Source organism: Lissotriton helveticus, chromosome 1_2 (assembly GCF_964261635.1).
Source record: "Lissotriton helveticus chromosome 1_2, aLisHel1.1, whole genome shotgun sequence".
Classification (NCBI taxonomy): Eukaryota; Metazoa; Chordata; class Amphibia; order Caudata; family Salamandridae; genus Lissotriton; species Lissotriton helveticus.
In genome coordinates this window covers 110,827,642-110,855,283 of record NC_136058.1, presented here as the reverse complement: position 1 = coordinate 110,855,283, position 27,642 = coordinate 110,827,642, and the positions used below count along the sequence as shown (strand labels likewise).

The 27,642-nt window shown below is 44.9% G+C and overlaps 1 protein-coding gene across 1 annotated transcript in view; it reads right to left on the bottom strand.

Moving 5' to 3' along the window:
* The window catches only part of LOC144798715 (FRAS1-related extracellular matrix protein 1-like), a 1,110,445-nt gene extending 1,098,287 nt beyond the window's left edge, over positions 1–12,158 (bottom strand). The window contains exon 1 of the mRNA XM_078669731.1: positions 10,408–12,158. The gene's annotated coding sequence lies outside the window, so the exon portion shown is untranslated. The remainder of the gene's footprint in view (positions 1–10,407) is intronic.
* Between the last annotated feature and the right edge of the window lie 15,484 nt (positions 12,159–27,642).

The window sequence follows — 27,642 nt, the reverse complement described above, 5'->3', positions numbered from 1 at the left end:
TAAGTATTACAGTGACTGTGCAACTGACCAAGCCACGACTTCACTAGCGTGACTTAGAGCCCAATCTTGACACGATCAGTGGGTGTGTGATTAGGCCCCACATCCTATAAGGTTGCCCCACCCAGTCCTGATGAAGATCCGCACAGCCAAGGCTTTAACTACCTGATGGCTGTAAGACGGATCGAAATGTCGAAGAACACCCCACCCAGCTAAGGGCCTGGATCCTCTACCCCCCACGTGCTATACGACCGATACATTCTATGTATATCAAAACTTTGTAAAAAACTGCATATGAATGGACCATGGCCAGGCTTCATAGGACGGTGAATTACAACCGGTCCTATTGAATATAAATTGTCTAATTTGCTCTCTCCTATGTCATGTACTTTGAGTTCCCTTTCTTACCACATTTTAATTGAGCACGTTTCTCTTTTTTGCACGCTCTCTACCCCTTGGAGAAACCTATCCCTAAAATGACATGACGTGTTTAAATAACGGTCTCACCATTTTGAAATAAAATATATGGTGTTTTCAATTACAGGGAGTTGCACATGTTTTCTGTTCTTTCTTTAGATGGGGCTTGTCTTCAGAAAGGTGCGAGGACCCCATTAAAGTGAAAGCGCGGTATGGGGAGCTTTTTCAAAAAAAAAAGGCATCTGTTTAAGTTGTAATTTTTTTTTTTTTAAAGCGCCCCATGCCACACTTTGAGTTTAATGGTGCTCACACCCCTTTCTTTAGACACTGCTCATCTGAAGAAAGGTGTGGTCGCCATTAAAGTGAAAGAGCCATATGGGGCACTTTTACAAAAAAAACTATTTTTTGTAATCAGCATAGTGCATGCAGAAGTGCTGTGCTGTGCAGGGAGCATTATTGAAAGATAAAGCGCAGCGTCCATGATCGGTGACGCGCTGTCATGAAAACAGGGTAGGTTAGGGAGAGCCCGTCGTGCCTGAAACAGCAGGTAGCTTAAAGACATTAAAGAAAATAGTGCTCACAGACTGTAGATAAAACAGACCGTGTAACACAACAAGTAAAAGGTCCAGTCCTCATGGGAGGTTACAAATGCAGACAAGGCAATGCTAAGAAGGGACTAACAAGCCTATTAACGAATCAGAAGCAACCATTTAGAAAGGACAGTAACAGGAGCCAACTAAAAAGATGGGCGGAGCGTCATGTCCATACCTGAATACAGCATGCCTCGCAGAGCAGCGCATGCGTTGCCCAGGCTCGATCTGAAAAGGAATGGCTTTATTGTTACTTGTTCTTGCTTTCTTTTGTACTGTTTGGCTGACAGACACCGGGCAGCTTGAGCTCTTGGCTTCTACTGAGTGTCCTCTTTCTTAAGATTTAACATCTAATGCAATATTGTTGGACACCACCAGTGCTTGAATGAGCCCAAAGAGGATAATACATTCTAAGTTGCTCCAAGCATGTTTGCACCGGGAAACATCCTTTACAACGCAACTTTTAACACGCAGTGCTATTACAACGCAGGTTTTCCAACGAAAACCATTACAACGCATTGCGCTGGGGGGCGCTCTAGGATAGGGAATAGATTTAATTTACTATCCAAAACCTTCCCTAGTGTCCACGGGGACTGGAGTTGAAATAGTAAATTAAACTATTCACTATCCAGCACCCCAAAGCGCTATGCGTTGTAATGGTATACGTTGTAAAAACCGCGTTGTAACAGCATGCGTGGTAAAAGCATGCGTTGTAACATCATACATCCGTTTGCACCATACAGTGCGCTGGGAAAGTCTCCCCTTCAGCCTGCAGACAGTGCCCACTTCTATGCCCTCCTCTGTTGGCACTATACTTGACTCTAAGCATCTCTGGTTGTGCAACAGATGCCACCATCTCTTGTTTCAAGGCAGGTTACCCCATCCCTCTGCACTGGCTGCTCCCTTCCCTTAGTACCATCTCATTCTGCACCTGGTACCCCTCGATTGGCACTCTTGGCCGCACCATCACTTACTTTGAGGTGGACCCTCATCTACACCTCAACTGGCACCATCCCTGGTTATGAAGGGGATGCCCAACTCCTGCTGCATTATCCTCCTTACTTCCCGAGTCACCACCAACCCGGCTGGCAGCCCCTCCCACCCTGCAACCGGTGGTTCCTCGGTCTGCACCATCCTTGGCTCTGCAGTGGGTACCCCTGGCCTGCACCCTCCTCGGCCTACGCTATCTATGCCTCTCAGCCTCAACGACATCATGCTTCCTTTAATCGGGGTTCTCACCTCCCTGTTCCTTGGTGGCAACCCCCCTGCCACTGCGGAGGATGCCTTTGTGGACCTGCAGCATCTGTGGCTCTGCAACGCCTCCCACCCTCCCCGGACTGAGCACCCGTTGCGCTGCATGATCCGTGGTGCTGCAAAGTGTGGGTGCCCTCTTCTGCCTATACCTTCCCCTACTTCCCTTAATTAGCACTGGAGACACTCCTCCCATTGGCCACCGGCTGGCAGTGCTCCCGGCCCTGCGGCGGTCGCGCCCCCTGGGCTGGCACACTTCTGCCTCTGCGGCGAATGCCCCCTAAGCTGGCAGTACTACCCCTGGTTCTTGTAAGGATGGCCCACTCGGCTGTCAGGACCAACAGCCCCCCCCCCCCTTGTACAGTGGGTGCCCTTCTGGGCTGGCAGCAACATCAGCTCTTGTGTGCAGTAGGCCCCCACCCCCTTCCCTAGCCGCCCAGCAAACAGCTACCCCCCACACACACTCTTACAGCGGAACCCCATCTTGAGCGGACCACCCCTGGCTCTTCCACGGATGCCCCAGACTGGGTGTCTGGGCTGCTATCAATTTATTACCAAAGCGACCACTGGTGTGAAACAATATTGACAATGACATTTAAATGCGAGATCCAATGGCATTACAAACAAGTAGCCACCATTGTCCCTGCTGCTTTGAAAATGAAAGCGGGCTTAGCCCGCTGAATGTAAACAAAACACGTTGTTGTGCCTAACGTAGGAGAAGCTCAATAAAGAAAATAGGAATATACAACCAAGTAAAGGGGCCAGTAGCCATAGGAGGTTCCAAATGAAGACAAGACCGTACTAAGGAGGGACTAACAAGCTTATTAATGAATTCAAATTCAGCATTTATGAAAGACAATGACACAAGCCAATGAAAAATATGGACGGAGAGTGGGCGCGGCTTCTAAACCATAATCTACTACAGCAGTCTTGCAGAGTGAACAGCGCATACAGTAAAAACTGTACAAGGACTGCAACATAGGGGGAACGGAGGAGTGGGTGGGGGAGAAGAAAAGCGGAAAGAACTTGCAAGTAGGCAGGGGCAAGGGAGAAACAAATGAGTTTGAGGATTGGTCTGAGAAGGCCCAAAAATAAAATAATAGGGAGCAGTAGTAAAAGCAATGAACGTGCTTGGGATGAGGGAGCAACATGGAGTGTGGGGGGAGTGGGTGATGTTTGGGGGGAGGGAACAGAGCTGGAAAACACATGCACACTCATGAAGTGCTGAAAGAAAAAGAAAAAAGTGATGCCCTAGATACAAGTCACACAATAAAAGGGATGGCAAAGAGACTATGTTCCAGGGAAGGCACACAAGAAGACCAAGGAAAGCTATGGATTAAAAAGCAAACAAATAAGTGAGCAATAAATTGGGCTAAAGTGCACAGTAAGCTTTTGGTATAGTCCAGAATAGGCTTTTGCCCCAAGCACAAAAAACATTTTAGGTAGGCAAGAAATAAAAAAGAAAGAAAAATGTGCACAATGAAGTATTGTGCAAATGAGCTCATATGCATCATGATGTCATGCATGTCATTCAGTAGGCGCTCATAACCACGTATGTGTACGCCTAATCAATGGCAATGCCCACTTTTGTTTTTTATTTACCAATCCAAGATGGCAGATGTCACCTGAAGAAATAAATGAAAAATCATTTAAAGTTGTGCAAAAAAGCATTTGTTAAAGTGAATTGGTCAGGCAGCTAATGGGAGCTGTCAGGCCCTCCAGAAAAAGGAATCAAATAAAATAATGTTTTGCACCTTGAGAGGTGGGGGAGCAACAAAGATGCAGGTGTGGTGGGCATATGGGTGAAGCAGAGGGGCAGCATCGAGTGATCATTAGGCCATAAGAGGAGGTTAAAAATAAAAAGAGAAAAGCTGGGGTATGGGAGAATGGAGCTACAAGGAGCATGTGAGGTAAGAGAGATAAACGGTTAAGGGGGGGTCCGAGGGGAAAAAATTATTATAGACCTACTGGTACCTAGTCCCCCAACTAGACACTAAAACACACGGAAGGTACAGAAGGTCTCAGAAATACAGAGGGAGAGTTTTCACTCCGAGGCAACGACGGAGAGTGCGTGGCCTCCCTTTCTTCCTGAGCAGTGGCCAGGTGAGGTGAGGTTTTCTCTCCCCACAATAAGGGAGAAGATACACTCTTTTCAGTTTGGAAAGCAGATGTAGATCCCACTTTCACATCACTTAAGTAAGTGTTGCAGTAGCACCATAGGTCCTGACGAAAGCCCTTGAGGCTGAAACATGTTGACCGAATAACAACATTGGTGGGTAGCAATTCCTTACATGCTATCAGCATACTGTTTTTAACCATACCACTTTGATGGTCAGCCCTAATAAAGTATTTCATGACATCATCGTAGGTATTTTTAGAATCACTTGGATTATTTTCCTTTTCTTCTTCCTTTTCTTTGAGCACTGCAACCTCAACCCCTCCCGCTCATATACTGTCATCTGTTGGTGAAATGTTCTGGGTCCATCACTAGGCAGTCCTATGGATTGTTTCCAAGGCAGACCCTAGAGGACACCATTTACCAACATATACCCAGATGACGAGATTCCACTTATGAGTGGGCTGATGGGTATCTTTTTCCTCTCCTTGTGTATCTTCTCTTGTTTTTGTTTTCTTGGCTGTTTCCAGATTAACTGTGTATTCTGGGCATGTAAAGAGGACACTATTAGGTCCCAATAGAGAGATTTGCTATTTTCTTCTCTCTCCCTCTGTATTTCTGAGACCTTCTGTACCTTCCGTGTGTTTTAGCATGTGAGGTAAGGCCAGACGTCTAATGGGAAAGCAGCACATGAGGGAGAGAGGAGGTAGATTGAGGGGAAGCAATACGAAGTGTGAGGAGGGAAACAGCATATCAAGGAGCGAACGGAGAACACACATTCTCGTGACATGTTAAAAGCCAAAGAAAAAAGATCCCTAAATAAGAGCAGTGGAAGGATATGTCAGCCCATCAAAAGAATGGCAAAGATATGAGCCAGGGAAAGGACAAACACAAGAACATGAAGGAAAGCAACAGAAGAAGCACTGAAAGAGGAGAGACAATAAACCAAACCAATGAAAGTAACGAGCAGGCTCTAAACCCACTGTTACGTTTTGGTATAGTCCATAAAAGGTGTTTAGCAACCAAGCAGTTTACGCTATGTGGCAATCAAGGCCTAAAAACTACAAGTATCAGAATGCAACCTCTTTGCTTAAAAAAGGTAGGACTGACTGAAGGGGTCACATGATACACGTCTGCCTGGCATGATTCTTGGAAAGGAGGGACCATAATGATGATGGAAATTCCAAATGTTTCCCAAAAGCATGGCATTGCCCATGCAGGTCACTTTCAGACAAAACAAGAAATAATGTTGAAAACTCTGACATTTATCAAAAAGCTAAAGATATGCAGCACTAAGCAACATCTACAATAAAGCATCCACATTGTATCAAACGCACACACGGGTGGCAAAACTCTTCTACCAACATCAAATCATCCAAAGGCTCACAAATTTAGAGCAGGGCCAGGTTGGCACGACACCCGCACACCAAAGCCATTAAACACTGATCCCCATAGGAGGATTAAGGATTGCCCCCCAATATTACACAGCTCCAAACTAAATAGTGCCCCAGTGGTTGTCCTTCCACCTAATCAATATGGCAAATTTTCAGCACTTGTCAGTTCGCAGATATCAGACACCAATAATACATTAGAGGCTCCGGGTGTAATTTCTATTCTCTCCTGGAATGTGGCGGGGCTATCCAATAAAGTAGATACGCCTGATTGGGGGGATCTTATTGAGGGCTACGATGTATGTCTCCTACAAGAGACATGGGCAAGAGAAAAATACTCTCGGCAGGGTTTTGCTATCTTTGATACTGAAGCAAAATGGGGAGGAAAGGGCCGACCTTCAGGAGGGCTCTCGATCTGGGTCGGGTCCCACTTGGGATGTAGGGCCACACATCTGGAAACCAACTCTTGTGACTTCCAGTGTGTCTCCCTTGACTGGCCATGTGGAGGGAAGGTCACTTTGATTAACATATATTCAAGACCAGTGGGGGTTGCAGCGACCTCGGGACCAGTGGAGGACCTAGCTCAGTTCCTTGACACACATAATTTCTGCTCCCCTCTAATTGTAGGTGGAGATTTTAATCACCAATATGAACCACTTCCTGACTACCTGGTGGGCATATCTAGTGAAGAGGACGAGTTGTGGAACATCCCCACCCTGACAGATCCAGTGACCAGGGTATGTTCTCCACTCGCAACCCAAATAATGTCCCTCACGCTTAGTCACTCGCTGAGGGCTTGCAATGGCCGGACTAAAGGCGACATCCCGCCTAAAAACACCTTTAATAGGCTGGGCTATGAGTCACGGATTGACTACATAATGGTTTCAACTAGGAAGTGGAGGAAAGTCAAAGACTTTCGAGTTATCCCCAGACTTGACAGTGACCACAACTTGCTCTCACTAAAATTTGAGATCGATGGCCGGCAAATAGACAAGGTCGACAACAATCCTGTATCACAGGCTGATCTTGTGTTATCCAGCAATAGGCGCAAAATTAAATGGGCCAAATTGCTGGAGAACCATAGTAACATTGAGAGACTCTATGCACTAGTCGTCCCCGCCCTGGAAAAAGTAGAGCGTTGTATGCACCACTCAGTCAGTGAATCTGAAATCAATCTTACAGGTAGTTTAGGGGTATCCACTCCCCCTCCATGCAAGCCGGCACAATTCTCTGAACTCTGTAATATTCACTCCGAACTATGCATTAATGTTGCAGAGGTGCTGAACCCAGTGGCCAGGCCTCACAAGCCCAAGCAGAGAAGAGCCACCTGGTTCAATGCCTCCTGTAGGGAAGCAAAATCTACATTATTGAAATCACTCAAAGCACGAGACAATTCAAACGTAATCAGGGAGAGACGTCTAGCTTATAAATCAGCCCTCCATGCTGCAAAAATAGACTGGGACGAGGGGAACTGGTCTAAAATAACAGCTGCCCTTGCAAGCCGAGACTCACGAACCTTCTGGCAGATCGTTAGGCACGGCTCGGCTGAACCACTTGCAGCAGTTGAGGGCAATATAGCATCATCTGTATGGGAGGATCATTTCAAAAATTTATATGAACCACATAGCAGTGACCAGGTGATGAACGAACCTGCAGAAGTGCACCACTCCACTAGCACTAGTGTAATTGGCATGGATGGTTTTAGTATAGAGGAAATTACTATGGCAATCACGTCCCTGCCTGTAGGCAAGGCGCCGGGCCTGGACAGGCTTCCAGGCGACCTCTATAAACATGAACCCAAAATCTGGGCTCCCTATCTCGGGGTGCTATTCAATTCCATTCTGAAAGGCATGCCAATTCCTCCGACCTGGCCGGGGGCTGAAATAGTACCAATCTTTAAAAAGGGGTCCCCTCTCCTCCCGGCCAATTACAGGCCTAAAAGCTTGATCGATGTATCCCAAAAACTCTTTTCTAAGCTACTGCTAAACCGCTTACACGAGTGGATCAGGGATTTTAACATCCTGAGCCCCTTCCAAGCAGGCTTTAGGGAAAAGGTCTCCACCATTGACCAGGTCTTTCGCCTTGTCCTCATACATTGGAAAACGGTGCAGTTGGAGGGTGGCAGCCTCTACACTGTATTCGTGGACCTGAGGGCAGCGTTCGACCTGGTCCCCAGGAACAAGCTGTGGGAGGCCCTTGCTAAATTGGGGGTTCCGGAAGGCCTGCTGAAAATGATAATTCGCCTTCATAGCACCAACTTTGCCCAGGTCAGATGTGGTAGGATGGGTGCAATGTCCGAGAGGTTCCCCGTTGGCAGGGGGGTAAGGCAGGGTTGTGTGCTTGCACTAACCCTGTTCTGCCTCTATGTCAACGGGGTAATCTCCCATTTAGCGGGGGTATCCAACTCTGATGCCCCAAAACTAGCCGCTGAAAGGGTACCAGCCATTATGTTTGCCGACGACACACTGTTACTATCTAAGTCGGCAACGGGCATTCAGCGCATCCTCAACGGCTTTGTGGACTTCTGCGAGGCCCATGGATTAGAAATCAACGCTATCAAAACGAAATTCATGGTCCTCAACCCCCCACGGAAATGTCATTTTAGCCCAAGCATTGCACACATAAGGCTCGAAAGAGTGAAAACCTTCGAATATCTGGGCATTGTGCTAAATGATAAACTTACTTGGAACACACACTTGGAGAAGGCAGCACTCAAATTGACCCAACACTCGGGGGGCATTATGAAACTTTTGGCAAACAACAAATCCTCAATAAGGCCCATTGGCCCTCCAATACAGATATACAAATCTCAGGCTAAGGGGGCCGTTATTTATGGATCCGAACTTTGGGGTCACACTAATACATCAATGCTCTTGAAGGTGGAAAATAAATTCATCCGTAATCTTGTTGGGCTACCACCGAGCACTCCCCTCGTCCCCCTCAGGATGGACCTAGGCCTATGTCCGCTCGATGAGGATTTGGCCCTACGCCCACTGGCCTTCTGGCGTAGACTATGGACAACTCCGGAACTGGCCAGTTACCGAGAAGGACTTCAGGAGGTCCTTGCTATCCCAGGCGCTGGGAAAATTAAATGGCTTAATTCCATCAAACTTGAATTGGAGGCCTTGCGCCTTTCAACAATGTGGTCTGATCCTTTGAACACGTGCCATCTCCTCTCTAAAAAGGAACTAGTCAAATTCTTACCGTGACAGCAAACTGTCCTTGTTACTCAATCATCAAAAACTCGGGACTCTGACAGTTTCCTTTTTGTCCTACAAGGCCAACTATAATATGGAACCAACTTTGGATAAAATTTACCCCTCCATATTGAGGAAACTATACCTGCAGTGGAGACATGGGTCTCTCCCCATTAGAACTCTTACATCCAAATGGAGTGATGATGCAAGCAGTACTTGTCCAGCTTGTAGTACTATGGATGAAACTGAACTCCACATCCTTTTTGTCTGTCCTGCCTACCGAGAGATCCGAAGGTACTGGATCGCTCCCCTATGCAGGAATCTGGGACTTGCGAAGTGGCTGGTCGCCTTCAGAGTCTTAAAAACTGATCTCTCGGACCATATTGTGTTTGCTATGGCCAAGTACTTGGGCGCTCTTTGGTCTATTAGAAGGAAATGCCTCAAGGCTCTGACTTGATTTTCAGAACATTGGGACTTTGCTAAGAAATCCTTTTATTAATTTTATATTTTGCTGTACAAATCATTTTAAATGAACTAGTTTTTAATGTGTATGACAAACGTCTTTTATGGTAAAGTTTTACCGAAATAAAGATATTTCGAATCGAATCGAAACAATAAAGCATGGCGATCGTATTAACAACCAAAAAAAACCCACACAACAGTAACTGCTAAAAAAAATAGTAAAAAGAGATACACGACTTGGCAAAGTTTAATAACATCGAATCATGATTTGGACGACTTTACAGACTAACTAGCATATTATGACAATGTTGTCTGAATGGGAACATACAATAAAGATTTCACTTTGTCCGGTTTCGTGTGTGACACTGGTACTTTTACATGTACGAGAAACATTGTTGTTAAGTGGCACCCGACGTGCAACATCTTCAGCTAATTTTGCCTTTTAGCTAGATGAGCCTACATGCCTGCAAATCCCAGATGAATCACAGAGCTAGAATTATTGAAGGGTGGTGGGATGACGGTTGTGGAACGGGTGGTTTTACTCAATTTAACTACCACAACCCCTAAAGGTGAATGGGTGTTATCTGTGTAAAGTAAAATCAGGGACATTAAATCAGAACAATAACACTACTAGGTGTAACAGTACGCGGGTCCGTAAAAAAATGTCTTTCTAATGGGAAATATTTGACGTAGTCTCAAACTGCACAGACCACCACCACATGCACACAATAAACAACAGAGCCTGTGAAAAGCAGAGCCAAGGACGGAGAATTTTCATCTCCATGCTCTTTCCTCCTGCCAAAATGTACCCCAATCTCGCAAGGAGTTGTGGACAATTCGTGCAACTCAGTGGGAACGCGACCTTATGGTTTTAAAGTGAGAACTTGCTGAAACATTAAAACACCTGAAAAGTGTTCTGTTCCCCTTGCATTCACACCTGTTTTTGGAAAACACGGATACAAGCACAAGTGAAATTAAAGACATACCTGATTCAGCTGAGCCCTAGTTTTCTCTCAGATCCGATTTTGATGTGCTGTAGAGCGGAAGTTTTCCAGGGCGCTTGTAAATTCCATGACGCCACTTCACTTCATTAACATCTGACCACAGCTTCGAGGAAAGACAGTATTGCAAACAGAGAGGTCGCCCGTCGACCAGCGTCTAGAGGAGTCGAGAATTAAACGCAGGAAACTCGAACTCTTCCGCCTCAGACTGCCCGGTGCTAGCAGATGTTACTGGCTGCGCGAGACAGCAGTCCCCAGCTCCCAGAACAGATTCCAATCGAGGAACTAGGAAAAGCCATCCGATGCTGTCAGATGTGCATTCTGAAGTCAGGGGGAATGGTTTGGGCCGCCAGGAATGCGCGGTCTGGATTAGGCTTTCTGTGTAATTAAACTGTCACGAGGAAGTGACTCCGCATTGACCTGCTGATGATGGTGTAAGATAAATTGGAGGGTTAAACACAAAGACACCTTCACAAGCAGAGGCTTGTCGATTCATGTGCAGGGAAACCGTCGTCTTTCCATGATTGTTGTTTTTAAATTGCAGAGATAGTGATCAGGCCGAGCCCACGAGCGCATAATAGCGACAGTTTACCACACGGATTTTTTGGTTGAATTTTCGTGATAGAGTGAACAGACCAAACGTTTGACTGACGTCGGACATGCTGCTTCGGAGATGTGAGTTTGTGAGCAGTGCACGCGTTTATACACCCGGTGCAAATGTTCGTCTCCATATCGCTTTGAAAGTTACCATGTGCCTATAACATGGCTGTTTTTCACGTCTGAGAGAATAATTAGGCAATTATCAAGTGTTTCATTTTCGAAACTTTTTAGTAGAAGCCAACCAATGCCAGTACCTAGGCTATGAGTGAGATGTTGATGCTGGTTGCATGTGTGCTTCAATTATCCTTGCAGATATGTTCTTATCTGTTCTGGCATATGCGGGATCCAGTCTAAGGGTTGGAATGTACAGCTTTCTAGCGTCACAGGTCCGCAGGCAGATGTTTCTAGTGATATATCCAACATGCAAGAAAATTGTATTTATCTATGTTCAATGGGAATCTTTTTGTAATGTATTTGCAAAGATTTTAATTAATCAAGCAAAATAAAAAAATATCTTATCTCAGTCCTGAATCTTTGGAAGTGAGGCCTAAGGTGCTTCTTCAGCAAACTCATGCATCCTCATTGGAACCGGCACATCTTCACCATTGCGTGGATTGGAACCGGCGCATCTTCGCCTTTAGGTGGATCAGACCCAGTGCATCACCTTTGGAACAAGTGCATGCCCCTTGGAATTGACACATCCTCTGCTACATGAGCAGATGACGCATTCCCTTCGGAACCAGCACATCACCTCTTTTGCATGGATCATATCCTGCGCAACTCCTTCTGAACAAGCACATCACCCTCAGAATCAACGCATCCTCTGCTACAGGAGCAAAACCAACTCATCGCCTTTAGAACTAGCGCATCGCCTTGGGAACCAATTCATCTCTGCCTTTGCTTGGAGAAAAACAACACATCTCTCACTGCTGCAGGATGGGAACCAATGCATTACTTTGGCTGCACCCGGCAATTTTGTAGACACAACCAGAATTAAGGTACTTTCATTTAGCGGGCCTCACTGGGTCCCTGTATCCGGCCCGTGCCCCATTGTGGTCAGCCAGAACTTTCCACTTTGTCCCAGTCTGGCACGACCAGAAAACTTAGATACACGTTTATTGCTTCTAAGCGCTTTTTTACAGTTCATTCTTTAAAAATTCACATCTCAAGTTCTACTTATTGGATTTTTGCTGTTTTGTTCTTATTTGATTTATTAAATTAAGCTTCAATTTATAACCTGGTGTGGAATCTTTTTGGGTGTTGTTTTCACTGTTTTAAGTGTTTCACAAATACTTTAAACATTGCCTGTAATGTTAAGCCTGACTGCTCCGTGTCAAGCAACCAGATGGTGAGCAACGGCTAATTTAGGGTTGCCTGCCTCTTACCTTGATTAGGATTGTGGTTCTTGCTTGCCTCGGGCTCGTACCCCAGTAAACTAGCGACTCAATATCGAACACTGCCCTATTGAGACCTAACTGTAGCTGGTCTATCAAGATTACTGGTAGGTCTGCGAATAGGGCATTATAGGAGTCTAGACTGGAATATTAGTTACTTCCACTAATATTGAGGTAGTCTGCAAAAAATAGAACGGGGATGTTCTAACTTTTCAATTGCGAGAAAAAACTATTAAGCACAGATTTAATTTAAGAGGTTAACCCCAGATTTAATTTGAGGTGCCAGAAATATGTTGGTGTCAAAGCTAAAACCAAAAATGTTAACATTGATTTTGGGCTAAAAGGAAAGCACCAAGATATTCAAAGGGTGAGTGAGGTAAGATATGTCCATCCTTTTTTACCAAAATTAAAATTTCTATTTTGAAACATTTTAAAAAGGGTGACTAGTTTCTCCTCTCCTGACTCTGCCATTGAAACACAGTTTGTAACAGTACTCTCCCGAAGAGATGGTGGTAGATAGAAGGTCTCTCCTGGGCATTAAATGCCACCCCTTGAAAGAGCACCCAAGAAAGGGTTGGGTGGATATTCAGCATTTCGCCTTGAGTCTGTTTTACGAGGGAGGTACATTGTGAATGCTATTTGAGCGGGTAGCTTCAGAAGAACATGGATTAAAAGCAATTAAAACCACATAATGTAAAAAAGGACATCAACTGCATACACAATTAGCTGTTTTTAAAGAGATTATCATAGACTCTTACGACTAAAATGCTATCTGACAACGACTACCACAACTTCTCCGGTCGGATGGCACAGCTTAACCAGGTCCGTTGTCCAGATTAGAGTCTTGGTGATTAAGGTGCAAGTACAACTAAAACAAGATAGTGAGTTAATGTTACACTTAAAAAACATTTTAGCGGGTTTCCGACAACGACAGTGTTTTAAGTCTCTTAGTTACCATCACAAAAAATGTTGTTAGCCGACAGTTAAGCTGAAAGTTACTGGGATTGAAACAAAGCTTAACTGCCTGCCTACAGGACCGGATGCCATAATACCTAAAAAAAAAAAGGACGTAACAAAGTGCTGGGTTGTCACCACTTGTCAGGGTAGAGTCACACATGGCAGGGTCCAGGTGCCGATGCAAGTAAGTTGGAAGTCTTTTATTTCCCTGAGACTTTAGATCAGGAGGCAAGGCAGCAAGCTCTTGGAGCCACTCTGGGCTGAAATGATGGAGGTCCAGTACTTCTCACTCGGGCAGGGGAACAGCAGGCAAAAGGGCAGCACAACATGTCAGAAGTCCAGCAAAGCAGCTATCCAACAGAGGGGCAGTCCTTCAGCAGCACACTCGGTTCTTCCTGGTAGAGCCATCACAGCTCCGGAAATGCACTGAAGTGGTGGTGTCAGAGGTCCAGTACTTATACCCGGTTGCGCCTTTGAAGTGGGAGAGGCTTCAAAGACAGGTCTTTGAAGTGCACTGAGATCTTCACTTCCTGCCCTTGCTCTAGACTCACCACAAAGGGTATGCAGCTCTTTGTTTGGGGACAGGATACAACCTATTCATGTGTAAGTGTGAGACTGTGCCCAGATCCTCCCTCCCCTCCTCCCAGGATGGGCCATCAGGTCACACTTAAGCTCCCATTGTGTGTGGCTGTCTAGGGGGAATACACAAAGCCCAGCTGTCACCCTCTGCAGACATGTATCAGAGACAGTCAGCCGGCACCAATTACCTGAAGTAGGAAAATGCCAACTTTCTAAAAGTAAAAGAAACACCTGGAAGTGTATCCAGGTTAGCCCGGTGCACTACGAGTAGGTCACATATTAGTGTACAACCTCAGTTACAAAAGCATTAATGTCATCAGTGGATTATCAAACAATAATTCAAAGTAATCGAACAATATCCATAAAGTCCAAAATATCAAAACAATATTCTCCACAAACAGAAAAGATGTTGGATCTGCGTTTTTATTCAAAGTCCATGCAGATCTAATCCAAAGTGAAATAAATTTTGCCGCTTAGTTTCAACAAACTTCAGAAAAGTTCACAATGCATTTCGGGCTATACATAGCAGCCCTTCATCAGGGGAATCTATAACAAACAAATCAACAATTGTAATGCATATTAAAGAAATAGCTATCGTAATATGAATAAATGAAACTGACATGCAGTAGGGCTCATACATGCGTGAATAAACTGCACCAATTCCCCGACTCCAAATCAACATAGTTCCAGCAATAGAAATAAAAGAAAAGACCGTGAAATGGCAAAGCCAACAACCAAGATAAATGCCCAGTGCATAGAGATGAAAAATCGTGATGAAATTAGATCCCCAAGCCAACGAAGTAAAGTAAATACCTGAGAACAGAATTGAAAACACGTTCTGCCTAAATACATAACCAGCGTCCATGCAATGAAACTGTCGAAATAATGAAAAAAAGAAGAAATGAAATGAGACGTGAAAGATAAAATGAACTTGTGAAAAACTACAGAAAAGGCGGAGTGGCCAAATACCTCTGATGCAATATGTCACTCTCGTGATGTAAATACCATTTGACGATGAAACTGCAATAACAATCGTCACTCAACCATCTACGAGTAAGAGAGGTGTTTTTTCTTGGTGAATGGTGAATGAAAGGCTACGGCTGATTCAGAGCTATAAGGATTCCAGTTTCATTAAAGAACACACTTCTCATCCTGGCTGTACCGGTGCTTTTGAATGTGTTATGTGTTATGTTACATTGTTCACAATGCACTAGGAAACGCCAATACACAACATTCTATATATTGACATCCTACCATGCACTAAGTCTTAAGATCACCAGGCACAACCCGAGACGAATGCAGATTCAAAATAGACACCAAGGGAAAAGCTACGTGTCTCCACATACATGACACACACATGGGCGTGCACCGACCCGCGTACAGTGCATATACATTCACAACACATGCAAACAAATAAAATCATGCGCGTGCAAAACCTGCAAAACAAGCATTCAATCAGATATCCTATTTCAGTTATCTGCCAAGGTGAGATGCCAAACCTTAATCGCACTGTGCGTGTGAGCACATTTGGCCAAACTCAAGAAAGATTTTTCTAGCTAGAGTGCAAATGTGACTGCAAAAGGAGAAAGCGCACTGTGCGTGGGAGCACATTTGACCAAACTCAAGAAATATTTTTCTAGCTAGAGTGCAAATGTGACTGCAAAAGGAGAAAGTGAGTGAGGCTATCACTATTATGTCCGAAGAAGTGCACATCATTTCTTTCATTATGGGTGGCTCGGTTGATTGGCATATGTGCGGTAATTGCTGTGGCCCCACATGTCTCAATTAGGATTTTTGAACTAAATATTGGTAGGTATCAACCAGTACATGTGGATTTTGGAGCAGTAAGCATTGTGGCAATAGCTCTCAGGTGCGATAAATATCTCACCAATTGTCATTGAGAGGAACAATAGCTCTTAATGTACTGTTCTACCTGCTCTCTTCGTGTGCTTCGGCACACTTTTTTTCCTGCACCTATCAATTAAACGGAGATGTGGCCATACATCATTGGCCGGTTGCAGCATCTTCCACATATGAGGGATACTGTTTTTGTGGGGGGATCTTTTTATTACTTGCAGTCTATATGTTAAAATACTAATATAGAATATTGAGCTACAACGACTACCTGTCACGCATGTAGAAATGCGTGGAGCTGATTAAGTGGGTGTTGTCTCCCCCCAAAAATGTGTCCACCTGCACTTTTTATTTAACAAATTAAGCTCTGCCAGGGCTTAATTTGAGCCGGTGGTTGCCGGTGGCGGCCACTGGCACTCGTTTTTGGGGACCAGCAATTATTTTTCGCCATTCGACATTACCCGAAAACGAGAGAGGGAAAAACATGCATACGGGTAAAAAGGAGTGAGAGAATGACGGAAAAATCATCACCAAGGCAGAAAGCAGGAACTTGCCAGAGAGAAGGGGGCAGGGAGTACCTGGCAGTGTATTAAAGCAGCCGAAAGTGCAGACTTGTTATTCGCGCAGGACGAGCTTTGGAGCAGAGATTTTTGGCCAGCAGCAATATTATTTTTACAAATCAAGGCTTCAAAATAAAATGCTACTATGCATCCACTGTAGCAAGGTCAAAGGAGGCACAGCATTCTCTGTCTCGGGCCTGGTGATGCGTAATTATCACGAAAAAAGGGGGAAAACAATAGCAACAGAGGGCAGAAGGACACGAAAAACGAGGGAAACAGGGCAGAAGGGCACGAAAAAAAGGGGAAAACAATTGAAACAGAGGGCAGAAGCATCACGCATTGGATGACAATATTTTAAACGTGTGGGCTCAAACATCGCCTTGTCATGTCGCGCGATGTAAAGTCGCCGATGTGACACGCTAACCAATTAAATGCCCGCATTTGCGTCGCAACAACGTGCGATGACAAAATTGCCGATGTGACTGCCGTTGCGATGTTATGACCGCGATGAAAACTCCCGCGCGGTCTTTGTTTCCGATGGATCGTCATACAACCGAACTGCACTTATAGAATGTAATCCCAATGTTATCCTAATGGAGAAATGGGCCTTGCAATACTGAAAAACGAAATTAAAAGTCTTTCACTACCAGGACATGTAAAACTTAAATGTACATATCCTGCCTTTTAAAACCACTGCAGTCTGCACTGTGGGCTGTCTAGGGCCTTCTTTAGGGGTGACTTATATGTATAAAAAGGAAAAATATGGGCATGCAAGAGGTTTATCTTACCAGGTTAGCATGGCAGTATAAACTGCACATATAGTCTCCACAATGGCGGGCCTGGGCCATAGTTAGAGGGCTACTTAAGTGGGTGGCACAAGAAGTGTTGCATTAGAGGCATTTATTTTTCAGGTCTCTCTTCAGATCACCAATCTGGGCTGCTTCTTGAAAGTCAGCCCAGTCAAGGGTGCAACAATGGTGCCACAACCCTTAACAAACCTCCTGTAGTAGCCTATGAGACCTAGGAAGTCTCTCACTTCTGTTTGGGTTTTAGGTGGTTTCCAGGCCATGATAGTCTCAATCTTGGCTTGAAGGGGCTGCTCCTTGCCCCCACCTACCAGGTGTCCCAAGTACACCATGAAACCCTGCCCAATCTGGCACTTACTAGCCCTGATGACCAGGCCTGCCTGTTGCAGGGCCAAAAGCACCTCGTGGAGGTGATGCAGGTGTTCCTTCCTGCTGGAACTGTAGACAGCAATGTCATCTAAGTAGGCGGCACAGAAGGCCTCCTTACCAGCCAGGACCCTCTTAACCGACCGGAAGCTTTTAAACCAAAGAGAATCACCCGAAACTGGAAGTGGCCCTCTTGGGTTAAAAATGCTGACATCTCTTTGTCTCCCCAGTCAGAGCAATCTCCTTGTACCCTGGTGTTAAATCAAAGGTACTGAGGAATTTGGCAGCACCCAGCCTTTCAATGAGCTCATCAGCTCGGGGAATGATGTGCACATCATTCCTGGTGACTGAGTTGAGTCCTCCGTAGTCCACACAGAACCAGGGTTCTGGTGTGGTGCCCTGTGGGCCAGCCTTTGACACTAGCACCAAAGCACTGGTCTAGCGACTATTAAAGGGCCCAATCACCCGTAATTCCAACGTCCTGTAGATTTCCTCCTTGATGCTTGCCTTCACCTGGTCTGACAACCAGTAAATTGTGTTCTTTACAGGTGGACTGTTTCCAGTGTCTACATCATGGATACACAGATGTGTATGCCCAGTGGTGAGTGAAAATGGAGGCAAACTGTCCCAGCAACTGGTAACGGTCACCCTGCTGTTCTGGGGTCAGGGTGGAAGAGCGGTTGGCACCCTTCACTGACCCATCGTGTTCCTGTGCAGTGAGGAGGTCAGGAAGAGGTTCACTCTCCTCTTCCACTCCCTCATCTGTCACAAGGAGTATGATCACTTTGGACCTCTCAAAGCGAGGCTTAAATCGGTTGACAGGGTGCACCCTTAAGAGGTTCCTAGGGGTCTGAAGATCCACCAAGTAAGTGGCCTCCCCCTTACCTTCCTTGACTTCGTATGGGTCAGACTAGCTGTTTTAGAGAGCCCTGGGCTCTACTGGTTTCATGACCCACACTATCTGGCCAGACTGAAACTCCATGAGACTGGCCTTCTGGTCATTACAGAGTTTTCATGACTACTTGGCTGACCTCAAGATTGCTTTTGGAATTCTTCCAGAAGCACTGCATCTGGTTGCGGAGGGCCAGCATGTACCTGACCACACCCTGGGGGGAGGGAGGAGGTTATTAAGTAGCATGTTTAAATGTACATGGTTTGTTTCGTAATAGTGACACTATTAGTTTGTTCATTTTTTTGTAACTTGATAGTGATATGCAATTGTTCTTGCAGAATATACTTTTTTGTAGGTGGAACTCCTGAGGAAGGCAGCGTCAGCTGCCGAAACACGTGTTGAGACAGAACTTGGAAACCACCCTATAAATTGTTGTTCTATAGACATTGTTTTCAACAACCCAAATTGCGGATTAATGAACTGCTTTTTATCTACATGAAATATCGTATTTGAAAGTAGGAATAATTGACTGAAGTACACAATATTGCTCATGTCAATTTATGCCCAGAGTTGTATATTCATTATACAATCTCTTTTTAGAAACACTGCCATGTATAACAAATAAAAATATTTTTGTATTTTTCTATATATTAGTGTCACTACTGATTATTTGTCGAATCTTATGTATTATTTTGCTATTGCTTGAGTTGTTTATTTATTTGAAGTTGCCCTAGCCCTTTTACAGTATATAGGGGAGGGAGGAGATTCCTGGTAGCTTGCTCCCTTCCCTCCTTGACATGACTTAGAAGTCCCCTAACAGGGTGGAAAGGAGAAGTTTAAAGGGGCAGCACCCTACCCTTTTCTGTGGCACCTCCCTGTAGGCAAAAAGAAGGCATGGCAAGAGGACGTCCCACTTATGCCTCATGGGCTCAGGAGGCCCACAATCATGACATTCAGGGTCTTGATGAATCTTTCTACCTGCCCACTGGTTTGGGGGTGATATAGTGTGGTGAGCTTGTAATTTACACCACACTCACCCCACATGGACTTCATGTACGCAGACATGAAGTTAGTGCCTCTATCAGACGCTACATCCTTGAGGAAGCCAACAAGGGTAAAGATCCCCATCAGTACTCTAGCCACCACAGGTGCAGTCACTGACCTCAGAGGGATGGCTTCTGGATAGTGGGTTGCATGGACCACCAAGATCAGGACAAACCTGAGGCCTAATACTATCTTGGGGTCCAAAGGTCTAATAACATCAATGCCCACCCTTACAAAGGGGGTGCCGATGACTGGTAATGGGATCAGGGGAGCTTTTTGCTTTCTCCCTGATTTCCCCCTGGTTTGGCAGGACCTGCAACATACATCTAAGGCTGTCTTCATTCTGGGCCAATAGAAGTGGGAGACCAGCCTGATTAAAGTCTTGTCTTGCCCTAAATATCAAGCCAGGGGGATGCTGTGAGTCAAACCCAGTTGGAATGGCCTTTAACACTTGGGGACCACCGGCACATGGGTTGCCCCAGCACCAGGAGCCTTACTCTCCCTTTAAAGGAGATCATTCTCCAAGTAGATTAGGTGATCTCCTGAGGCTTCACTTGCTGCATGGGCTGAGGCCTTTCGCATCAAGCACTCAAGAGTGGGACACTCTTTCTGTGTTCTTCAGAATTTTTTCTGGTGGACCCACACTCAACCTGCTAGCTAGCAAGCTCTGGTAGGTCACCCCGATTGGTTCACGGCCTCCTCTTCAGAGACCCATTAACCTCCAATGTGGAAACTTCAGGGGCTGGTCTCCCACACCCCTTGCTCCTCTCCTTGGCAGCTGTCTGGACCATTGTTCCAGGCTCCAGAAGCCCTTGCCTCCCTTCCCAGGCTTCCATTGACAGTGTGAACATACAGACTGTTGGAAATAGGCTCAATAGTTGGCAGAGGTATGCACTCTGTCCGGGTAGGGAACACCCGCACAGCTTGCACAGAGCAGTCAGGCTTAACTTAAGAGGCAATGTGTAAAGTATTTGTGCACACTTTAATTACAGTAATTCAATGAAAACACCACAAAAAGACTCCACACCTGCTTAGGAAAACAGAGAATATTTATCTAATTAATTCAAGATCAAAATGACAAAATCCAATAAGTAGTAGTCAAGATATGAATTTTTAAAGATTAAATGTGAAAACAGTGCTTAGAAGTCCCTTGTGGTCAAAAGGTTACTTGAGGTCATGAGGGACCGGTGCAAGTCCAAAGTTCAGGCTGACCCCGATTGACAGCAGGCTTCAGGACCCAGACAGGTCCCACTAACAAAAGTACTTGGGATAGAGCTTTTGTCAACGTCAAAGGTGCAGCGTCCCCGTTGATCATTGGATGGAGGTAAGCGTAGTTGCTGATCCGCGCCATAGTTGGAAGCTTCGGTGTTGAACCCTTTTTCGATGCAGGCGCTGTGCCAATGTCGAGCCACACTGTTGTAGTCGAGAGGCATGGCGGTTGGATCGCTGTCATGGTCGAGCTGTGTCGGTGCTGGTAACACTGTTGTCAAGCAACTACTGCATCGAAGGGCGATGTGTTGATGCTGGGCAGCACAAAGTGTCTGTTGCATAGACTTTGATGGTTAAACAAGCTACAAAACACACTTCTGAGGCCCAGGACTGGAGGAGGACACTTAAGGCAAGGGTAGGATGTGAGTGGACGTGATGGCAGAGTCTGGCAGCACAAGGATTATTAAAAGAAGTCTTTTGTGTCCCTAAGATTTCAGAAGAACAGTAGGCCAATCAGCAAACCCTTGGAGAATCCTGGATTCAAGGATGTAGAAAGCAGGTCTAGTCTCTCTCACTCCTAGGCAAGAAGAAGCAGGAAGCAGACCAACACAGCAGAGTAAGTTGCAAAGTGGTAGTCTCTCCTGCAACACAACAATCAGCAGGCAGCAGGTCAAGACAGCAGAGCAAGTAGCAAAGTGGCAGTCCCTCCTACAGCCCAGCAGCTCTTCTTCTATGCAGAATGTCCTTGGTTTCAGTAGGGTTGTCATTTGGTGGTGTCAGGGGTCCAGTACCTATACCCAAATGTGCCTTTGAAGTGAGGGAGACATCAAAGAGGCCTTTGAAGACCGCAAGGTCCCTGCCTTTTCTGCCCTGTCTCCAGACAAACTGCAGGGGGGTATGCAACTCTTTGAGCGGGGACAGGCACAGCCCTACTCAGGTGCAAGTGTTAGCTCATCCTTCCCAATCTACCTCTGGAGGGCCCATCAGCCTGTTGATGGGCTACCAGGATGCACATTTAATACCACAGCTACCTTTGTGTGAATATCTAGAGGTAATGTACAAAGCCCAGCTGTCACTCTAACCCACACATGTATTCAGAGACAGGCAAAGGCACAGAATGGTAAATGGCAAGTTTCTAAAAGTGTTATTTTAGGACCTTCAATTTAAAAACCAACTTCAATAAAATATGTGTATTTAAATTGTAAGCCCAGAGACCCCAAACTCCAATTTTCTCTCTGATCCCAATGGGAAATTACACTTAGATGTTTTAAGGCAATCCCCATTTAACATATGGGAGAGATAGGCCTTGCAGTAGTGAATTAAACATTTTTTCACTACCAGGACATGTAAAACGCGCAAGTACATGTCCCACTTTTTAAATACACTGCACCCTTCCCATGGGGCTACCTAGGGCCTATCATAGGGGTGACTTACATGTAATAAAAAGGAAGGGCAGGGCCTGGCAAGTAGGTTAACTTGCCATGTCAAAAAATGGGAGTATATAACTGCACACAGACTCTGCAGTGGCAGGCCAGAGCCATGTTTAAAGGGCTACTGAGTGGGTGGCACAAACAGTGCTGCAAGCCCACAAGTAGCATTTAAATTACAGGCCCTGGGAACATATAGTGCACTTTGCTAGGGACTTATAAGTAAATTACAAATGTCAATTTAGGATAAGTCATTGTTACCATGTTTAAAGTATAGACCACATGCACTTTAGTACTGGTTAGCAGTGGTAAAGTGCCCAGAATCCTGAAGCCAGCGAAAATAAAGTCAGAAAAACAGGAGGCAAAAAGTCAGGGGAAATCACGCTAAGTATTTCAGGTAGAACACAGACCCACTCAGGCAATCCCATCATCTCCAAGTGAGCCCTGAGCTCTTAGTCCCTACAGGTAGTGTGCTCCTGGTCACTGCTTAGCAACCAATCAACAGGCATGACAGGACTAACAGCAACTTTTAAAGAATGCGAGACTCCCTCCCAAACCCTCACTCATGTAAACCAGAGCTTCCGGTAGACGTCTCTCTCTATGGCTAGTGACTGCGACTTGGTGGAATGTGTTTGGTAGGACCTGCTCTGCAGACACCAGCTGACATTTGACAGTAGTCATACCTGCTACTGTGTCGTGCAGTGCTTCCACCCATTGCCCATTAATGGTGACCCACTGCCTGTACTTTGAAGTATTTGCAGGCATGTGGGCCTTAGGCATCATTTCTCTATCCCCCAGGGAAAATACTTTCACCACTGTTTGCCCCCAAAGTTAACTGGGACTACCTCCTCCCTTAGAGCTACACTCTCCAATACAGGTGTCTGCCCTCCAGTGGTGGTTGTGCCCTCTTGGAACATTTGGGGCCCCCTTTGGAGTGCCCATATTTGTAGTACTCAGTACATTGGGCTACAAACCTCCCTGTCTTGTGATCAAAGAACCCCTTCTTCTTAGGATCAACCTGGGACTGGCTACCACTACTCCCTTGGGAGGTATTTTGGGGGCCTTTTGAGCACTCCTTACTTTTACATTTTTCTCTCCCCTTCTTTCTTCTTTTGGGAACCCTGACCACCTTTGTGGGAGTCTCCCCCCAGATACCATTTGGATACTCTGGTGCTAGCCCAGAGGTACGCCTCCTCAACAAGCTTCCTGGGGGTCAACCAGTTTGCTGTCCACCAGGCACTGGCGCAACTCAGGAAAACAGATACTGAGCATGTGTGTAGTGAATGGAAGAAAAATGTGAATGATGCAACAACAGACCAATACATAAAGAGGACTAGCTGGAAGTCAATTTATTATACACCAAAATGTTTTGGCTAACACTAGATCTAAAACTAAGATTCTCTATTCACTGCATTAAGTTGCATTTAGCAGTCAGGCAGTTTTCCCAAAGAAAGCTCAAAATCCTTTAGACTGGACAGGAGAGTATATGTTCTCAAGAAAGGCTAAATAGTTTTATGTTGATTCTAGTTAATGAGTTATTTAGAGAAAATGCCTTACATTTCAGTTTAGTGATCTGATATTTTGTCTGGACACAGTATCCACCAGCGGTAAATGCAGGCTATGACTCTGCATCTTCTAGTTCTATAGAAAATATTTGCCAACTATAGTTCCTCGATGACAAAAGTTAATTATTTGGGGAGCTTATGTATATGATTATGTTAATTTAGTTCCATTAACACAGCCATAGGTGTCCAATCTGGGACGGCAGTTTTCAATATTGCAGAAAGAGAATATTCACCAGAATATGTGAATACTCAGAATGTCTTACATCCCCAATACTTTGAATGTTTTGTAATTTACATATAAGTATTCATGTGCTAAATTGAAAATAACATGTAAGCCTCATGGTAAGAAATGATTGTTTACATGCTTCCTTCCCTTAGCATACCCTGATGTACTGCCAGTCCTTCCTTGTAGACAGCAGAAACAAAAACAGAACAAAGACAAATGACCTGATTACGAGTGGGCCGGTTAATTCCAACCTTTGCATATACTCCTGTTTATGCCTGGGTCAGAATTATGAGTTTGACTACATTTAACATGCGTTAATACCTTAGCTGTTGTTAAATTTTACAGGCCAAACCTGCCATATTTACCGTCCCATGAGCATTTTAGTGAGCTAAACACACGTGCATGTAATTCCCCACAAACTTGTGATAGGTGTTATTTATTGCACTCGATAAATAACGTACCCCGTGGTATCATTATTTATCAGGGTTGATAAATAAGGCCTTCTGCGGGAAGGTAGAATATTTCTACTCTGCTCATTCCCACTTTGTGCCTGGTGTCAGTGTATTTTTATTTTTATTTATTTTTGACCTAGTCTCCTGGGATCCTGCTAATCAGGCCCCCAGCAACTGTGCTTTCTCCCCTAAATTGGTTCTGGTAAGTACTTTGGTACCTGCACAGTGGCTACTGGTGTACTCTTATAACTCCCTAGTATATGGTACCAAGGTGCCCAGGGCATAGGTACACCAGGAGTCTCCCATGGGATGCAGCATTTATTGTGCCGCCCATGGGTGTCCACTTAAACTGTGATTATAGGCCTGCCACTGCAGCCTGTGTGAGTTTGTACTTGCACTTCTCACGACACAGATACGTTTTCTTATATCTGAGGTCACTGCACTTAATAGCTATATGTCACCCCGATGGCAGGCTCTTCAGTCATGAGGGCAGGATAGTTGGTTACAAGTATCAGGGTGACCCTGCCTGAGTAGGACACCCCTATAATTCCCAGAGTTCATTCTCCTGGATTTGTAAGTGCGATCTGCATTTTAAGACATGTAGTGGATATCAGTCATATGTGAGTAGCATACTTCTATTCTATCATTAATACACAGAATAAGGTAGCTTAATTTTTCCTATTGGCCTTGTTATATCTAGATCGTTTGATTCAGTGACCTCTTCATCAAGTTTTGAGGTCTTGGCTAAAGACTATATCCGTCATCACTATTGCGAAATAAACTTACAAGTAAGCCCTAACATCAAAAAATAATTGTTCTGCTATGGAACTCCACTCACGGGTGTAGAACTATAGACCTGAAAAAATCAGGATCTACAGTAAGGGATTTTCTGGCCTTTCCTATCACTTTCACTAACTTCTCTTGCTATTCTTAAAATGTAAATTCTATGTGAACTTGATGTAATTGCTTCTATACAAAATGTGTGTATATCATGACACCTTTATAGCAATTTGACTGAATATATCTACATTTGACCATGATTTAATATATCGAGTTGTTGCAAAATGGAATATATTTTTTGAGCATAGCCTATGTTTGTATATAAAAAATAGATGTAGAATTTGTAACTAACTTGTGAGAATGAGTTCGTAATGAATTTTAAATTGTTGGTTCAATTAAATTTTAGGTGTATGGTTGGCTACTCCTGATGAAGACACCCTGTGTGTCGAAACGCACGTCGAAGATTTTATTCTTGCCACCGATTTGTTTTTATTAGATGAAATATTTATGTTATTGAAATGTATTGTTTACATGAATATATTTATATTTTTGATTAAAGTCTGGTAATTATTTTATTCTGTTGAACTCATTTCTTCTGTAAAAGTTACTATTATATATTTTTTGTATATTTCGAGTTGCTTGGGAATGTTACTCTCCACTGTGGATATCAGTCATTACAAGATGTCTAACTGTATATTAGCTGCACCGAATCCAGTCATGTTTGGTATCAAACATGTTGGAATCGTACTCCAACACCTATTCCAGAGTTGGAAGCATTATCCCAGGTACTGGGGCCCCTTGGAAGACCCCCCTGTACTCCCGGTAACAGCCATTCAGGGTCTGCCAGCAAGCTAGTGCTGCTGCCGACCACAGATATGATTCGTCCCTACTGCTGCTGAGCCAAGCAAGAGCAGGGGAAGGTAGAACAATAGGTTTCCTATCGCAGGGAGGTGTCACCACCTCCCAGACAGGACTTAGTCTATTGGGCTGGGGTGGCGGTGCTTGCCAGCACCACTAGACTGCTTTGAAGGGCACAGATGGTGCCCTCCTTGCATACTCTGGTTCAGTTCAGGAGTGCTTGGTTCCTGCTCTGGTTCAAAACTGGACAAACAAGAGGGGAGGATCCTCCTCTCTGTCCAGCCCTTCCTCTGGGAAGGACCCCGAGTCATCCCAGCCCTTTCCCTAGAGTCTTGACCTGTATTCTGCAATTTGGAGGACAGTATTCCCCATCGGGGCTGCTGGGACGGAACCCCTGTGCGCTGTGTTACCGCTGCCACGGCTTGTTGGCTCTGCAATCCAAAGAACTTGGGGCTACAAGAAGCTTCAGCCTCCAGCACCTCACTTCCTGAAGAACAGAGCCCTCCCTGCATTTCCTGCATCATGGGTCTCCAGCTTTGGTGAGCTGCTTAAGGTCTTCTTGCAACTCCTGTGCCTCCGGCCTGTGGGTCCACTCAAGGTCTTCCTTTGCTTCAGTGGGCTCCCCTGCTTGCTCGGGCCTGCTCTGACTCTCCTGCACTTGGAGAGTCCCTTGGACCTTGCTATTCCCAATGTTTGCTGCTTTTCGTTCTCCACACCAGTTGCTGCTACTTAGGGGTGTTGGTGCTTCTGCCAGACACCGACCACCTAGACACCGACATCCAATGTGGGACAGCTCATGCAAGGCTCCTGGTCCTCCTCAGCATCGCCTGGTCTTCCGACTGCAGCAACATGGTTACCAAACACAAGGATCCACCTTTAAAAGGGTGTCTTTGAGAAAAAGGAGTTCTCAGAGGTATTTGTGTGTCTTTCCTTTGTTGGTTGAAAGCACACAGTGTTTGCTTAAACACCCCTCACACACCAAAAGGGCCTTTCATGCTTCATCATAGGGGTCTTCCTGTCCTGCTGCTGGGACAGGGCATGCTACAACCTACGACTACACGGGAGCACTGATCTTCAGTACTATGTGTTGTGTAGGAATAGGAGAGAAGGGTCAGGGGTGTGTGAAAAAAGTGTAGTTAAAAAGGGCCTGGCTCTTGTGGAATAATAACTTTAACATTCCCTTGAGCTGGCACTGTTAAAAGGGGTGTGTCGGAGGTATCCTCTATTAATGTGCGGACCACCTGTATATGTGAACATGTTTCGAAGCACAAGCTTCTTCTTCAGGACACAAAACAACAGAACCATCCCGTTCTCACTACTCTATTGAAACAATGTCTGTAGGGTCAAGGTAAACGTCCAGTTTGATATATATATATATATATATATATATATATATATATATATATATATATATATATATATATATATATATATATATATATATATATATATATATATATATATATATATTGCCAGGAAGGTTTTAAATAAAAGCAACATCTTGCCTGAAGCCGTGGGGTCTGTCTCCTTCTTTCGCCATGCCGTCGGTGTGGAGGTCTGGGGATTCTCATTGGATATATATATATATATATATATATATACATATATATATATATATATATATATATATCACCTACTGGCGGTCGCCAGT